The sequence below is a fragment of the Myotis daubentonii genome, chromosome 1 (assembly GCF_963259705.1).
Source record: "Myotis daubentonii chromosome 1, mMyoDau2.1, whole genome shotgun sequence".
In the NCBI taxonomy this organism is placed as follows: Eukaryota; Metazoa; Chordata; class Mammalia; order Chiroptera; family Vespertilionidae; genus Myotis; species Myotis daubentonii.
This window is the reverse complement of record NC_081840.1, coordinates 75,680,784-75,698,032: the sequence shown is the minus strand read 5'-3', so window position 1 is coordinate 75,698,032 and position 17,249 is coordinate 75,680,784. Positions and strand designations below refer to the sequence as shown.

General features: G+C 41.1%; 1 protein-coding gene and 1 non-coding gene across 2 annotated transcripts in view; both read right to left on the bottom strand.

Annotated features, from left to right (window-relative positions):
* LOC132239709 (ribonuclease 4-like) overlaps positions 1–17,249 on the bottom strand; it is a 195,621-nt gene that overhangs the window by 163,084 nt on the left and 15,288 nt on the right. The window lies entirely within an intron of this gene.
* LOC132224949 (small nucleolar RNA SNORA51) lies at positions 3,275–3,406 on the bottom strand. Its single transcript, XR_009450770.1, has one exon. It is a non-coding gene; the product is annotated as a small nucleolar RNA SNORA51 (small nucleolar RNA).

Below are 17,249 nucleotides of genomic sequence, written 5' to 3'. Positions count from 1 at the left end.
TGCCCTGATGGGGGTCCATTAGGCCAGGTCTGTGGGGGGAAAGAGACATAGGTGGTTGTCTAACTGGCCCTGCCTCCGATCGGGGTAGGGGGTGCCTATCAGGGGCAGGGCCAACTGGGGGGGGGGGGGCGCAGCAAGCAGGGAGGGGCCCAAAACAGGCCAGTTGGCTGCCACAGTGCGTTTCATTAGCCACTGGTTGTTCTGGTCATTCCATTGTTCTGGTCACCAATCTTTTATATATATAGATTGTGAATATATTTTCCAATGAAAGGGACTATATTTCTAGCAGTTATAAAATATATTCATAAATTTGTCAATCTAAAGAATACTGATTGCTTACTTTTTAATTATCACTAAAAATTGAGGTTTCTGGGGTTTAAGAATTTGAAATAATATGAAAAAAACTGTATGTTGTTGCTAATAGAGGATATGAGGTATGGCTATACATTTAAAGAAAAAAAAGGAAAGTAGTTTTGTCCTAAGTTGGTTATCTATAATAATAAAAGCATAATATGCTAGGTAGACTGGACGGCCGAACAGTCGCGCAACCATCTGGACGACCTTCCAGATGACCTTCTGGATGAAGCCTTCTGGATGAAGGCCTACTTTTGCATGATTTTCATGCATCGGGCCTCTAGTTTTTTAATAAAAAGAGATAAACTAAAAGGTACCAGGAAAATTTTAGAATAGTTAGTTTTTTCTGTCCTTAGAAAAGTTTTGAACTCATTAGGCCATTTGATATACTTAAATTACATGAGAAACTTCATCAAATAAAGAAATAAATGTTGTATTTTTATACATATATTCTTGTTACTAAAATGATATTGTAAAGATATAAAAATCTCCAACAGTCCACAATGTTCTAATAGTTATCTTGAAATGTTACAGAAAAGCTGTTCTTTGTTAATTGAATTATAATCAGATCTATAGCCCTATCATTTTAAGTTTTTTTGTCATTTGCAGAAGTCATTGTTTTACTCTGATGATTTTAGAAATATATTTTATCTTGAGAAATATCCATGAAAAGAACTCTGATTTATTCCAGAATAGGAGTTCCTGAGGCTAAATTTTCAGGTCATACCTTTAAAATTGATGAAGATTCGTAGAACTCTAAGTAAACTGGATTCATAAAATGTTGGCAGAATGTTAGGATAAACAAGAATTGATTAGGGGACTGAATGGACTGAAAACTATTGTAATTTTTATAGTAATTTTTTGTTTGAAATATTGCTGAAATTTAAACATTTCTTCCCCTGCCAGAAGCCAGTTCCAGTATGTCAGCAGGGCTGAATCATCTGGAGATGGCTGAGGGCATTTCCCCAAACCTGAAAAAGGATGCATTAAAATGACTGCTGCCAGCCGAAACCGGTTTGGCTCAGTGGATAGAGCGTCGGCCTGCGGACTGAAAGGTCCCAGGTTCGATTCCGGTCAAGGGCATGTACCTGGGTTGCGGGCATATCCCCAGTAGGAGATGTGCAGGAGGCAGCTGATCAATGTTTCTCTCTCATCGATGTTTCTAACTCTCTATCTCTCTCCCTTCCTCTCTGTAAAAAATCAATAAAATATATTTTAAAAAAAAAATGACTGCTGCCAGAGAGCTATAGGCATCTTAATCTACATGTTATTGCTTCCTACTGGCCAAACACCTGAACAGCCGAAGGCATTTTCCCCAATCTGACAATGGACTCTGTATACAAAACCCTACCCTTTCATTTGTATATCTGCCTTGCCTTAGGACAGTGGTTCTCAACCTTCTGGCCCTTTAAATACAGTTCCTCATGTTGTGACCCAACCATAAAATTATTTTCGTTGTTACTTCATAACTGTAATGTTGCTACTGCTATGAATCATAACGTAAGTATCTGATATGCAGGATGGTCTTAGGCGACCCCTGTGAAAGGGTCATTCGACGGCCAAAGGGGTCACGATCCACAGGTTGAAAATCACTGCCTTAGGACAATTTGTGTTAATAAAAAGCAAGGGGTCCTGAGACAAGGAGAACTTAGTTCCTTTAGCTAAGTCTTCTCTGACTCCCCAATATGCCTTTCTTTTTTTAAAATTAAATCTTTATTGTTCAGATTATTACAGTTGTTCCTCTTTTTCCCCCCATAGCTCCCCTCCACCCAGTTCCCACCCCAACCTCTGCCCTTACCACCCCCCTCCATCGACTGTCTTCATCCATAGGTGTACAGTTTTTTTCCATTCTCTTCCCGCATCCCCCAGTCCCCTTTCCCCCCAAGAATTGTCCACTCCCTTTCTATGCCCCTGATTCTATTATATTCACCAGTTTATTCTGTTCATCAGATTATTTATTCACTTGATTTTTAGATTCACTTGTTGATAGATATGTATATGTTGTTCATTATTTTTATCTTCACCTTTTTCTTCTTCTTCCTCTTCTTAAAGGATACCTTTCATCATTTCATATAATACTGGTTTGGTGGTGATGAAATCCTTTAGCTTTTTTTTTCCTTTTTTTATCTGTGAAGTTTTTTATCTGACCTTCAATTCTGAATGATAGCTTTGCTGGGTAAAGTAATCTTGGTTATAGGTTCTTGCTATTCATCACTTTGAATATTTCTTGTCACTCACTTCTGGCCTGCAAAGTTTCTGTTGAGAAATCAGCTGACAGTCATATGGGTACTCCCTTGTAGGTAACTAACTGTTTTTCTCTTGATGCTTTTAAGATTCTTTGTCTTTTGCTCTTGGAATTTTAATTATGATGTGTCGTGGTGTGGTCCTCTTTGGATTCCTTTTGATTGGGGTTCTCTGTGCTTCCTGGACTTGTAAGTCTATTCTTTCACCAGGTAGGGAAAGTCTTCTGTCATGATTTCTTCAAATAAGTTTTCAATATCTTGCTCTCTCTCTTCTTCTGTCACCCCCATAATTCGGATGTTGGTGAGCTTGAAGTTGTCCCAGAGGCTCCTTACACTATCTTCATATTTTTGAATGATTTTTCCTTTTTGTTTTTCAGTTTGGGTGTTTTTTGCTTCTTCGTATTTCAAATCTTTGACTTGATTCTTGCAATCTTCTAGTCTACTGTTGGAACTCTGCATAATATTCTTTATTTCAGTCAGTGTATGTTTAATTTCTAGTTGGTCCTTTTTCATATCCTTGAGGGTCTCACTAGGTTTATTGAGGATCTAACTAAATTTATTGGCAGTTTATAGAAAATTCTTGAAAAACCTTATAAGTGTGGTTTTGAACTTTATGACCAGTAGTTTGCTTTCCTCCATTTCTGTTATTTGTGACCTGTTTCTTTCTTTCTTTTTTTTAATGTCTCCCCCTTCACAATACAGACCAGGCAAAGAGCCTGAGCTGAGGTGTATATGGGGTGAGTTTACTCTGCCTCCTATTTCTGTACAGTCAGTGTAAGCACACAGCCTGTGGTAAGCACCAGGGGGCCATGACCTGTTTCTTTGTATCCGCATTTTGGCTGGTTCCCTGTGTTGATAGAGTGGCTTTGTGTGCTAGGTGTCCTATAGGGCCCAGTGGCTCAGCCTCCCCTACTTCAGGTGTACACTCTTGGTGCACCCCTTTGTGGGCTTTGTGCACAGTCTTGTTGTAGTTAAGCCTCGATTGTAGTTGGTATCACTGGGAGGAATTGACCTCCAGGCCAATTGGCTGTGAGAATCAGCTGTGTCTGCAGTGGGAGAACTTTTGTGCTGGAGACACCCTTATGGGGCAAAACTTGCTTCAGTGGGGCTTTGGTGCTCATTGAGTCTTCCCCCTGAGTGTGTCCCTTATGGATCTGAGGGGTTGTAATCTGGATGGTCCCACTCTGACCACTGGGTACACTGGCTCTTGGATCTCTAAGGAGGTGGTAATTTAGCCTCTGTCTGAGACTACCCAGCAGGAGCTATGGAGAGATCTGCAGATTCCTCTTCTTTGTTTGGGGTTTGGAGGTGCCCGGATGAGGCCCACCTGTGAAGCAATGCAAGCTGCTGTGGGGCCTTGGGCCTTCTTTTGGAATTTCTGGGTCTCTCTGACCCAGCTACAGTTTGTTAGGTAATTTTAGATTCCAAAGGGATAGGTCATTCATATGCAAAAGCCTCTGCGCACAGCTTGGGTGTGGCTGGTTCTCAGGGAATCAACAGGGCAGAGCAAACAGCTATGGCTGATCCTCAGTCCTTCCCTAAGAGGCCCCGGGTCTCCATGTCCCATAGTAATCGCTGCAAGCACCTCTGAGAGAAAGCCACCCTCAAGTCCTACCCGCTTCCAGACAGTCCAGTTTCTCCCCATATGAGTCTGGGTTCCCAGAGACTCGCCCGGAACTGGAGTTCATAGCAGTTGGGAGCTTGAGACTCCCTAATGATTGAAAAAGACAGCTGCATCCTCAGTTGCCAGCCCTTTTCACATGTGCCTCCGTACCTCTGCACTTTACTTCTGCACCTCGTCTGAGTCTCAGTGTGCTATTCTCTTTCCTTGTAGTTGTAGAATTTCCACTCAGCCAGCCTTACTGTGGTTCTGGATGATGTCTGTTTTGTCTATTAGTTGTATTTTTGAAGTGGTTGTAGGAGGAAGCAATTTCTGGTGTTTACCTATGCCACCATATTGGTTTTCTCCCAATATGCCTGTCAAAATTATGTTTTGTCTCTGGACTCTTTATTAAGTTACACACAGCCTTTCTACAGATTCCTGAACCCTTCCAGATGCTGGATCAAGACCCCTGGCATTAATGGAGCCCAACGTGGGGCATTTTTCTCTCTACCTTATCCCTCTAGGATTGAAAACTCTTAATGAGTACTATTATTTTCCTGGCAATATAATTGTTTGCATAAATTCAATAAGAATCGTTTAATAACAGGACTCAATTGGAAACTGATTTGATTAATGAAGACTTTGACTAGAATATCATGTTTGAGAGAGACATAAATAGACTTGGATGTCACCCAAAAGCTTTAAGGGATTAAGATAGACTTTGGAAGCCAATAAAATCTCGTTGAGAAAGTAGCTTGTTATCTTGCTTATATGGTTCACTGCCGGGAGCCGGTCCATCCTTGCTGTCAAGGGACCTGGCATATATGGCATATTGTTCTTAATATGTTTGCTCACCTTCTTGGCGCTGCATTTTAACCAAGGTCACCTTTCCGAGAAAGGTTGTTTCCCCAGGTAGGGATTTTCCCCTGAAGTTAGGGAGGGAATAAAACCCCTCAACTAAGTGCCAGGCGGGTAATTAATCACTTTAACTATGAACAATCATGCTTAAGCTACATAATCTTTACTCCCTGGAATGGAGATAAGAAACGCCCTAACCTTTGTAATAGAGATTGATAGGATTGAATCAACTGGTATAAATACAGATGTAACTAGACAGCAAGACACAGAACTTAGGAGACAGGACTTAGAAGACAGGACCAAGAGAGACAGAACCTAGGCACAGAACCTACACAGAACGTTCTCTAGAGACAGAAGGACTTCACTGGAGAGAACATGGCAAAAGATCCTGGACTGAACCTGACTACAGAAATTGCCAAGAGAACCTGACTAGAACCTGGTGACTGAACCTGGCTGGAGAACCTGGACAGAACCTGGCTGGAGAACCTAGTGAGGGAACATGGCTACAGAACCTGGCTGGAGATCTGAAGCAGAACCTCTCTGGAGATCCAGACCAGAACTTCGCTGGAGATCCTCGCTGGAGATCCTGGATAGGCTGCTGATCAACTGAACGCTGTCTCCGTGTCATTCCTTCTTCGCTGACTCCGTCTATGCCTTTGGGAACCCCTGGACCTGCTGGGGTTGGACCCCGGCATCTGGCACCCGAACAGGGACCCCTAGGTAAGCGCCCCACACTCGGGACGGATAGGACTCCACCGTAGGAAGAGGGTGGATAGTCTTCGCCGACTCCGTCCACACCTTTGGGAACCCCTGGAACAGGATTCCCCTAGGTAAGCCCCCCCCCCCATTGAGAACCCCCACGCTCGGGACGGATAGGACTCCACCAGGGTACTGCAGACCCCCCTATAGAGGATAAGTAGGGTAAGAAGGTGGATAGTACAGAACTTAGATTGAGAAGATGTGCCATACTGAGTCAAAGAAAGAAGACTCTGTATTGATTCTTAGATTGAGAAGATGTGCCATACTGAGTCCAAAGAAAGAAGACTCTGTATTGATTCTTAGATTGAGATGTGCCATACTGAGTCCAAAGAAAGAAGACTCTGTATTGATCTTTAGATTACGAAGATGTGCCATACTGAGTCTAAAGAAATAAGACTCTGTATTGATCTTTTAACACATATGCTTGCTAGCAGAGGAATTAAGGTTACTCCCAGTCAGACAGAACGTTTTATACAAGAAGTATGTCCATGCTTTTCTGAGGAAGGAAAGGTAAATGTAATGGCATGGGAGAAGGTAGGCCCAAAGAGCCTTATCCTTAACCCCACTGCAGCCTTTCTACCCTGGGAAAGTGCAGGATTGCCAAGCTTTCCCTGGGGTGATAGATCAGGACTCAGGTAATAGCGGAAAGCGCCAATCCTACTCTTAAAATGGATATAAGAGAGCATTTCAGGTTTTTCTTTTCAATGCTTGCTTTTAAAAAATAAAAAAGGGGGAATTTGCCGGGAGCCGGTCCATCCTTGCTGTCAAGGGACCTGGCATATATGGCATACTGTTCTTAATATGTTTGCTCACCTTCTTGGCGCTGCATTTTAACCAAGGTCACCTTTCCGAGAAAGGTTGTTTCCCCAGGTAGGGATTTTCCCCTGAAGTTAGGGAGGGAATAAAACGCCTTAACTAAGTGCCAGGTGGGTAATTAATCACTTTAACTACAAACAATCATGCTTATGCTGCATAATCTTTACTCCCTGGAATGGAGATAAGAAACGCCCTAACCTTTGTAATAGAGATTGATAGGATTGAATCAACTGGTATAAATACAGATGTAACAAGGCAGAGAGAGACATAACTTAGAAGAGAGCCAAGAAGACAGAACCTACACGGAGTCTGGAGACAGAAGAACTTCGCTGGAGAGAGCATGGCAAAAGACCCTGGACAGAAACTGGCCTCAGAACCTAGAGACAGAACCTAGCAAGAGAACATGGCCACAGAACCTGGCTGGAGATCCGAAGCAGAACCTCTCTGGAGATCCTAACCAGAACTTCGCTGGAGATCCTGGCTAGAGATCCTGGCTAGACTGCTGATCAACTGAACGCTGTCTCCGTGTCATTCCTTCTTCGCCGACTCCGTCCACACCTTTGGGGACCCCTGGACCTGCTGGGGTTGGACCCCGGCAGTTCACAGCAGTCTTTCCAGGTAAGAAATGAAGGTTGCTTTCCTGGGAGATGGCAAAACAACAAAAAACAAACAAACAAACAACCCAAAAACCTCAAGAATGTTTTGGGACCTTGAACTTGAAGAATTTACCCAAATTTATAGGTATTGCAGGCAAAGTCTGGCAACTATGTCACTTTGTTTCTTAGCCCTGGAGAGGCTAGTTAAATTTCAATCTGAAATTCCTTATACATCTCCCAATATCATATTTAAATGCTGATCATAAACATGTAATATACCTCAAAGCTCTCTGTCATGGCTCATTTTCACATAAATTCATGCATACAGGCTAAGCCTGATAAGATCCAGGGGCTCTTCTACAGTGTTGGTAGTTTGTTGCTGGTCCACATCATCTGCCAGGTTTCTCAATAAAAGCAACGTTTAAAGAGTTTTTTAAATGAGGTATTTGTGAAAACTCACAAATCAGAAAATGTCACCTAGAAATATGCTACTACATTTTGAAATAGCATTTATCAAGTGAGAAGAAAAATCAGTATTCTCCATATGTGAATTGATAATTGATGAAGAACTATTGGGTTAACACTGACCTCTTGTGAGTTTGATTGGTATAGGTCATTATGTCCCAGGTATCCACTCATCCCCAGGTGCACCAAAAAACTGCAAAGCTGAGGAGCTTCCATTGAGACATTATGACCAAGCTACATTCATTGGTTGGTCATTGAGGCCTGAGTTCCAGGTAGGTGTGCAGTCACCTAATTGAAATATTAACCTTTTCTCTAATTGTTTTAAGGTTGGAGTCATTCAGTAATACAGATGGCTAAAGAACACAAGGTAGGTGGGGGACTGAAGGATGGTGGCCCCAAGATAGCAGTGAGGGAGAGAGTGTGAGTGAGTGAGGAACTAAAAGGGGAGTGTGTGGACGGGTGTGGTGTGTGTATATGTGACTGAGGTAGAGTTATATCCTGAAGGAGTCTCAGGGCCTGGAAGACTGGGCTGTCCTGGATGGGGAGCTATTGTTACTGCTGCAAGCACTTCTGAGGTGGCCAGCTCTGGCACAGAAATCATGCTGCCTTTAAGGGGAGACCTACTGTGACTAGGAGTCCAGCCTCACCACCGTTCAGACTGTCCTCAAACATCATTCCAGAGCCTGCAGCTACTCCGGCTAAAGACCTGATAGCTCATCTGCAGACCCACAGACTCCAGGACTCCAGTGTCCCTCACCACAGGCTCCTGTTACCTCAGAGTGTGTGCCGCTCCTGCCAAGCCCATGCTGCTTCAGCTGCAGACTCCGTGCGACTCAGCACCTGGCCACCTCAGTGAGTCTCAGGGTGCACACCCTTCCTGGAAAGTGCACAGCTTCAGTCATTGACCCTGGGTGACCCACGCCTTGGCTCCTGGACTCATTGGCCTTGTGGTGGATGAGAACCCACACCATCTTGTAGAAGGCAGCAATGGGTGCCAGGAGTTTAGCCACACCAACACCCAGACCGACCTTGGATACCACCTTCAGACCTATGTAGGGAGCCATTTGCAACTATAACCAGAATGGAACCACCACCATGCACCAGCAGGGAGCAGTGCAGCATCATGCTGCACAACCTAGATGTCTGCAGTCAGTGTAGCCAGAGAGACTTCCCAAGCTGCACCCCCTTGCCAGAGCCAAATCCAGAAGATTCCCATTCCTGCCTGATCCCCTATCCCAGTACAGAGTGGAAGACCAGTTTGTTCTCTGCCCCCAGCATAGAAATAGCCTTTGGGCTCCATCCCCCAGCCTGACAGAGCTGTCATCCTGCACACACCCTACCCTTGGCCTTGGTCAGAGCTGCCAGTGTGACCTGGTGTGCCCAGGCACAGGCCACAGGATGACGCTGCATGTATGCTGCTAGAAGGCCCTAGGGTACAATCCTGCCTTGGGTGCCAGGGCTGCACAGTAATTTGCATGCCTGAGGGCTCTGGGTCCTCATAGGGAGTAACACACCAGAGGAACTGTATGTGAACCCACCGACCCTGAGAATCTGAAGTGGATAACTGAGGTACCAAAACTGGGAAAAAAGAGGGTACAACTCAGAGCAGATACAATAACAGTGTGAAACTTAAGGTGGACCCAGCCTCCGGTCTAGGGAGTTGTGGATAATTGAATAGCTAAGGGCTTCAACCCCTTGGACTCCAAGAATGGAGCCCAGTGCCAGAAAGAGACAGCAAAAATGGGGAGACAATGAAACAACCCCCAAAGGAAAGAAAAGAAGGAATCACCAGAAAAGGAACTAAATGAAAGATAGGCAAGCAATATGTCAGAGAAAGAATTCAGAATAAAGGTCATATAGTTCCTAAACCTGCTGGATGAGAAAATTACCAACATATGTAAGAATCAAGGAGAAATGAAGAATGATATAGAAATAATAAAAAAAACACAATGGAAGGTTTCAACAGTACACTAGAAGAAGCAGAGGACTGAATTAGCGAGTTAGAAGACAGGGTGGAAACACACACACCCAATCTGAACAGCAATTAGAGAAAAAAAAATAACTAGAAAGCAGGAGGAGAGCTTAAGGAAGCTTTGGGACAACATGAAATGAAGTAACATCCATATGACAGGGGTGCCAGAAGGACAAGAAGAGGAGCAAAGATTAGAAAACCTGCTTGAAGAAATAATGACAGAAAACTTCCCTGATTTGGGGAAGAAAATAGTCACATAAACACAGAGTCCAAACAAGATGAACCCATAATTACAATGGCAAATGATAACAATGAAGAGAGAATCTTAAGGGCTTCAAGAGAGTTACCCACAGGGATCTCTCATTAGATGATCTAATGATTTCTCAACAGAAATACATCAGGCCAGAAGGTAATGGAATGAAGTATACAAAGTGATGAAAAGCAAGGAACTGAATCCAGGAATACTCTATCCAGCAAGACCATAAATCAAAATTGAAGGGGAAATCAGGAGCTTTGCAGACTAAAAAAATAAATTAAAAAAAAAAATGCTGAGGGAGTTTATCACTACCAAGCCAGCAGTGCAAAAAATGCTAACGAGACTGTTGTAAAAAGAAGAAATAGAAAGAAAAGAAGGAACAAGGGCATAAAGAATAAAAATGGCTACAAACAAGAACATATCAATAATAACCTTAAATGGAAATGGATTACATGCTCCAATCAAAAGACATAGGGTTTCAGAATGGATAAAAAAAATATGACCCATATATGTGCTGTCAACAAGAGACTCACCTGAAAACATGGGACTCACACAGACTGAAAGTGAAGGGATGGAAAAATATTTTTCATGCAAACGGAAATGAACAAAAATTTTGAGTAGCAATACTTATATCTGACGAAATAGACCTCAAAGTGAAGGCCATAACAAGAGATAAGGAAGGCCACTTCATAATACTAAATGGATAGATACAACAAGAGGATATAACTCAGATAAACATATATATATATATATATATATATATATATATATATATATATATACTCACTGCAGGAGCACATAAACACATAAAAAAAAAAAACACCTTCTGGTAGATATCAACGGAGAGAGCGAAAGCAATATAATGATAGTGGGGACTTTAATACCCCATTGACATCACTGGATAAATCTTCTAGACAAAAAAATCAACAAAGAAACAGAAATCCTAAAAGACTCACTAGATCAGAAGGACTTAATTGACATCTTCAGGACATTTCACCCCAACACTATGGAATATACATTCTTCTCAAGTGTACATGGGACATTTTCAAAGATAGACCACATATTAGGACACGGGCTAAGACTCTACAAGTTCAAGAAGATTTAAATTATATCAGGCATCTTCTCAGATCACAATGGCATAAAATTAGAAATCAACTACAATAAAAACAATTTAAAAAATCAAACACTTGGCAGCTAAATAGCATATTATTAACAATGATTGGGTTATGAAAGAGATCAGAGAGGAAATAAAAAATATCCTGGAAACAAATGAATGAAAACACAACAATCCAAAATCTATGGGACACAGTGAAAGCAGTCCTGAGATGAGAGGGAGGTTCGTAGCATTACAGGCTTACCTAAAAACAAAACAAACAAACAAGAAAAGCTGGTAAATGTGGGAAGCTGCCCATTGCCTTCACTAGTAGAGAGGTGTGGACAAGGAGCCCAGAATGCTGGTGAACCTTGAGCCCTGGCAAAGGTCAGAGCTATGCACTGACTGTTTAGTCAAGACAATGGTAGCTGAAGCAACTTCCCCAACACATAGTCATGTAAATCCTTACTGATAAGATAGTCTGTCTGTTACTGAAAATTGCCTGCCTAAGGCCTATAGGTGTATCCCAAACTAAATAAAATGATGGCAAGGCCTGAGAACAAGTGCAGTCCTCCCTCTTGCATTGGGCTCTCACCTGGCTCCCCAATTTCCAAATTTTATTTCTTGTCTTGTCTCTGTCATTTGGGCATGGCCCTCCTCCACAGCCTGAACCCTGAACCACTCGGGATGTGGGTCATTCACAGGTAATGAATTATTTAACTCTACAACTTAAAAAATTAGAAAGAGAGAAAGAAGAAAAGCCCAGAGTGAGCAGAAGGAAGGAAATAATAAAGATCAGAGTTTAAAATAAATGACATAAAGATTTAAAACAAAACCCCCACAAAAGATCAATAAAACCGAGAGCTGGCTGTTTGAAAGGATAAATAAGATTGATGAACATTTAGCTAGGTTCACTAAGAAGCAAAGAGAGAGGACACAAACAAAATGAGAAATGAAAGAGGTGAAGTAACAACCAACCCCACAGAAATACAAAGGATTATAAAAAATACTATGAACAACTCTATTCCAAGGAACTGGGCAACCTTGAAGACATGGACATATTCCTAGAAAAATACAAGTTTCAAAAACTCAATCAGGTAGACTAAAATAGTCTGAATAGGCTGATAACTACGGAGGAAATTGAAGCAGTAATAAAAAACAACTTCCAGCAAACAAAAGCCTTGGGCCAGATGGCTTCACAGGAGAGTTTTACCAAACATTCAAAGAAGAACTAAAACCTACCCTCCTCAGACTATTCCAAAACATTCAACAGGAAGGAACACTTCCAAGCTCTTTCTATGAAGCCAGCATTAGCATAATCCCAAAACTAGATAAAGACACTACAAAGAAAGAGAATTACAGGCCAAAATCCCTGATGAAGCTAGATGCTAAAATCCTCAACAAAATTCTAGCAAATCAGATGTAGCATTACATTAGAAAGATCATATACCATGACCAAGTGGGATTTATTCTAGGGATGCAAAGCTGTTATAATAGCAAATCAATAAACATGCTACATCACATAAACAAATTGAGAGACAAAAATCACATAATCATATCAACTGATGTAGAAAAAGCATCTGACAAAAATCCAACACCCTTTCTTTCTTTTTATTTTTTTAAAATATATTTTTGATTTCAGAGAGGAAGGGAGAGGTACAGAGAGATAGAAACATTAATGTTGAGAGAGAATCCTTGATTAGCTGCCTCCTGCAAGCCCCACACTGGATAATGAGCCTCAAACCAGGCATGTGCCCTTGACCAGAATTGAACCTGGGACTTTTCAGTCCTCAGGCTGATGCTCTATCCACTGAGCCAAACCAGTTAGGGCCCAACACCCTTTCTTGAAAAAAAAAAAACTCTCAGCAAAGTGGGAATTGAGGGATCATACTTCAACACAATAAAAGCCTTATATGACAAACCTACAATCAACATCATACTCAATGAGCAAAAACTAAAACCATTTTCCCCCAAAACAGGAACAAGAAAGGGATGCCACTTTCACCACTCCTGTTCAACATAATACTGAAAGTGCTAACCATAGTGATCAAATAATAAGAAGAAACAAAAGGCATCCAAATTGGAAAAGAAGAAGTAAAACTGTTCTTATTTACAGATGACATGATATTGTATATAGAAGACTCTAAAGACTCCATCAAAAAACTACTAGACTTCATAAATGAATTTGGCAATGTAGCAGGAAGCATAAAAAATGCGGAGACAAAGAAACAGGACACAAATGACAAAAACAGAGGAAAGCAAACTGCTAGATATAGAGTTCAAAACCACACTTTTAAGGTTTTTCAAGAATTTTCTAGAAACCACCGATAAATTTAGTTAGATCCTTCAATAAACCTAGTGAGACCCTCGATGTTGTGATAAAGGACCAACTAGAAATTAAGCATACACTGACTGAAATAAAGAATATTATGCAGACTCCAACAGCAGATCAGAGGATCGCAAGAATCAAGTCAAAGATTTGAAATACGAAGAAGCAAAAAACACCCAACCTGAAAAGCAAAATAAAAAAAGAATCCAAAAATACAATGATAGTGTAAGGAGCCTCTGGGACAACTTCAAGCTCACTAACATCCGAATTATAGGGGTGCCAGAAGAAGAGAAAGAGCAAGATATTGAAAACCTATTTGAAGAAATAATGACAAAAAACTTCCCCTATCTGGTGAAAGAAATAGACTTACAAGTCCAGGAAGCGCAGAGAACCCCAAACAAAAGGAATCCAAAGAGGACGACACCAAGACACATCATAATTAAAATTCCAAGAGCAAAAGACAAAGAGAGACTCTTAAAAGCAGCAAGAGAAAGAAACTCAGTTACCTACAAGGGGGTACCCATACGACTTTCAGCTGATTTCTCAACAGAAACTTCGCAGGCCAGAAGGGAGTGGCAAGAAATATTCAAAGTGATGAATACCAAGAACCTACAACCAAGATTACTTTATCCAGCAAAACTATCATTCAGAATTGAAGGTCAGATAAAGAGCTTCACAGATAAGAAAAAGCTAAAGGATTTCATCACCACCAAACCAGTATTATATGAAATGCTGAAAGGTATCCTTTAAGAAGAGGAAGAAGAAGAACAAGGTAAAGATACAAATTATGAACAACAAATACACATCTATCAACAAGTGAATCTAAAAATCAAGTGAACAAAATAATCTGACAAACAGAATGAACTGGCGATTATAATTGAATCGGGGGCATAGAAAGGGAGTGGACTGACTATTCTTGGTGGGGGGAAGGGTGTGGGGGATGGGGGAAGAGACTGGACAAAATTCATGCACCTATGAAAGGGGACAGTGGGTGGGGAGTGAGGGTAGAGGGTGGGGTGGGAACTGGGTGGAGGGGAGCTATGGGGCAAAAAAAGAGGGACAAATGTAATAATCTGAACAATAAAGATTTAATTTAAAAAAAAAAAACAAGAAAGCTCACTGCATGGGAGAACATATTTGCCAATGTAATATTCAACAAGGGTTTAATCTCCAAAATTTATAGGGAACTCATACATCTTAACAAAAGGAAGATAAACAATCCAATCAAAAAAATGGAAACTGAATAGAAACTTTTCCAAAGTGGATATACAGAAGGCCAAAAAGCATATGAAAAAGTGCTCAAAGTCATTAATCATCTGAGAGATGCAAATCAAAGCAACACTGAGGTACCATCTCACACCTGTCAGAATGGCTATCATCAAAAAATCAATAAATGAGAAGTGCTGGTGAGAATGTGGAGAAAAAGGAACCCTCATGCACTGCTGGTGGGAATGCAGACTGGTGCAGCCACTGTGGAAGACAATATTAAGTTTTCTCAAAAATTTAAAAATGGAACTCCCATTTGACCGAGTAATCCCACTTCTAGAAATATATCTCAAGAAACCAAAAACACCAATCAGAAAGGATATATCCACCCTATGTTCATAGCAGCACAATTTACAATAGCTAAGATTTGGAAACAACCTAAGTGCCCATCAGCAGATAGGTGGATTAAAAAATCTGTGGTACATCTACACACTGCTGTAAAAAAGAATGAACTCTTACCATTTGGAACAGCATGGATGGACCAGGAGAGCACTATGTTAATTGAAATTAGCCAGTCAGAGAAAGATAAATATCACATGATCTAACTCATTTGTGGAATATAATAAATATCATGAACTGATGAACAAAAATAGATCCATGCCCTAACTGGTTTGGCTCAGTGGATAGATTGTCGGCCTGGGGACTGAAGGGTCCCAAGGCTTGATTCCAGTCAAGGGCCTGTACCTTGGATGTGGGTACATCCCCAGCAGGGGATGTTCAGGAGGCAGCTGATTGATGTTTCCTCTCATTGATGTTTCTAACACTCTATCCCCCTTCCCTTCCTCTCTGTAAAAAATCAATAAAACATATTTAAAAAAATAGATTCAGAGACATGGAAGCATCAAAAAGACTGTCAAACTACAGCAGGAAAGCAGGGGAGGTCTGGAGGGTGGTAAGAGATCAACTGAATGTCTTGTATGCATGCATAAAGGTTAACCAATGGACACAGATGCTGGTGGGGAGGGGAGGGCATGTGCGGGGGCGGAGGAGGAGAGGCCGGGGGGGAAGTCAATGGGGCAAAAAGGAGACAACATATGTACTACTATTGTAATACTTTAAACAATAAAAAAAGAAAGAAAGAAAAGAATGGTTGAAAACAGTCCTAAATGGAGTCACTTTTGGTAAGCATGTGAGGTCACATATATGTTAATTTACCTTGATTGTAGTGATTCTTTCACAATGCATATTATACTGAATCAGGTTGCACACCTTAAATATAAACAATGTATATCCGCTGTAATTCAAATATTTTCAGGTTAGTCCTTTCACACACAGGCACACACACAGAGATGCCCACACTCACGCACAGTCTCACATACATACTTCCCTTCTTTAGCTTCTTCAAACATCTCTGATCCCAAATTTGTTTCAAAATATTCAAAGGGAGAAGGGAGGGGTGTGAGAATTGTCATTAGTAAATGATAAAAATGTTTCTGTGTCATGATCATTGATCCAAAAGGCTTTTGTCATGGACCAGTTTATGACAGTATTAAAGTGTTGGTGCATGTTTATAAACTAGAAAAGAATTAAAAGAAAAAAATCTCCACATAAGAACCAGAGCACCATCTTCACAGATCTGCATTTGAGTTCTTTATTACACAGAAAACATGAAAAAGTTTTCCAGTCAGGAACAGCGAGTGAGTCTTAATGATCTAGTGCAAGGGTCCTCAAACTTTTTTTTTTTTTTTTTTATGTTTCTGTGATGTGCTTTTTTTTTTTTAATTAAATCTTTATTGTTCAGATTATTACATTTGTTCCTTTTTTTTCCCCCCCCATAACTCCCCTCCTCCCAGTTCCCACCCCACCCTCCGCCTTCACTCCCCACCCACTGTCCTCATCCATAGGTGCACGATTTTTGTCCATTCTCTTCCCACATCTCCCACACCCCTTTCCCCCCCAAGAATAGTCAGTCCATTCCCTTTCTATGTCTCTGATTCTATTATAATCACCAGTCATTCTGTACATCAGATTATTTATGCACTTGATTCTTAGATTCACTTGTTGATAGATGCATATTTGTTGCTCATAATTTGTATCTTTACCTTTTTCTTCCTCTTCCTCTTCTTAAAGGATACCTTTCAGGATTTCATATAATCCTGGTTTGGTGGTGATGAACTCCTTTAGCTTTTCCTTATCTGTGAAGCTCTTTATCTGACCTTCAATTCTGAATGATAGTTTTGCTGGATAAAGTAATCTTGGTTGTAGGTTCTTGGTATTCATCACTTTGAATATTTCTTGCCACTCCCTTCTGGCCTGCAAAGTTTCTGTTGAGAAATCAGCTGACAGTCGTATGGGTATTCCCTTGTAGGTAACTGAGTTTCTTTCTCTTGCTGTTTTTAAGATTCTCTCTTTATCTTTTGCTCTTGGCATTTTAATTATGATGTGTCTTGGTGTGGTCCTCTTTGGATTCCTTTTGTTTGGGGTTCTCCGCGCTTCTTGGACCTGTAAGTCCATTTCTTTCACCAGGTGGGGGAAGTTTTCTGTCATTATTTCTTCAAATAGGTTTTCAATATCTTGCTCTCTCTCATCTTCTGGCACCCCTATAATTCTGATGTTGGTACGCTTGAAGCTGTCCCAGAGGCTCCTTACACTATCCTCGCATTTTTGGATTCTTTTTTCATTTTGCTCTTCCGGTTGGA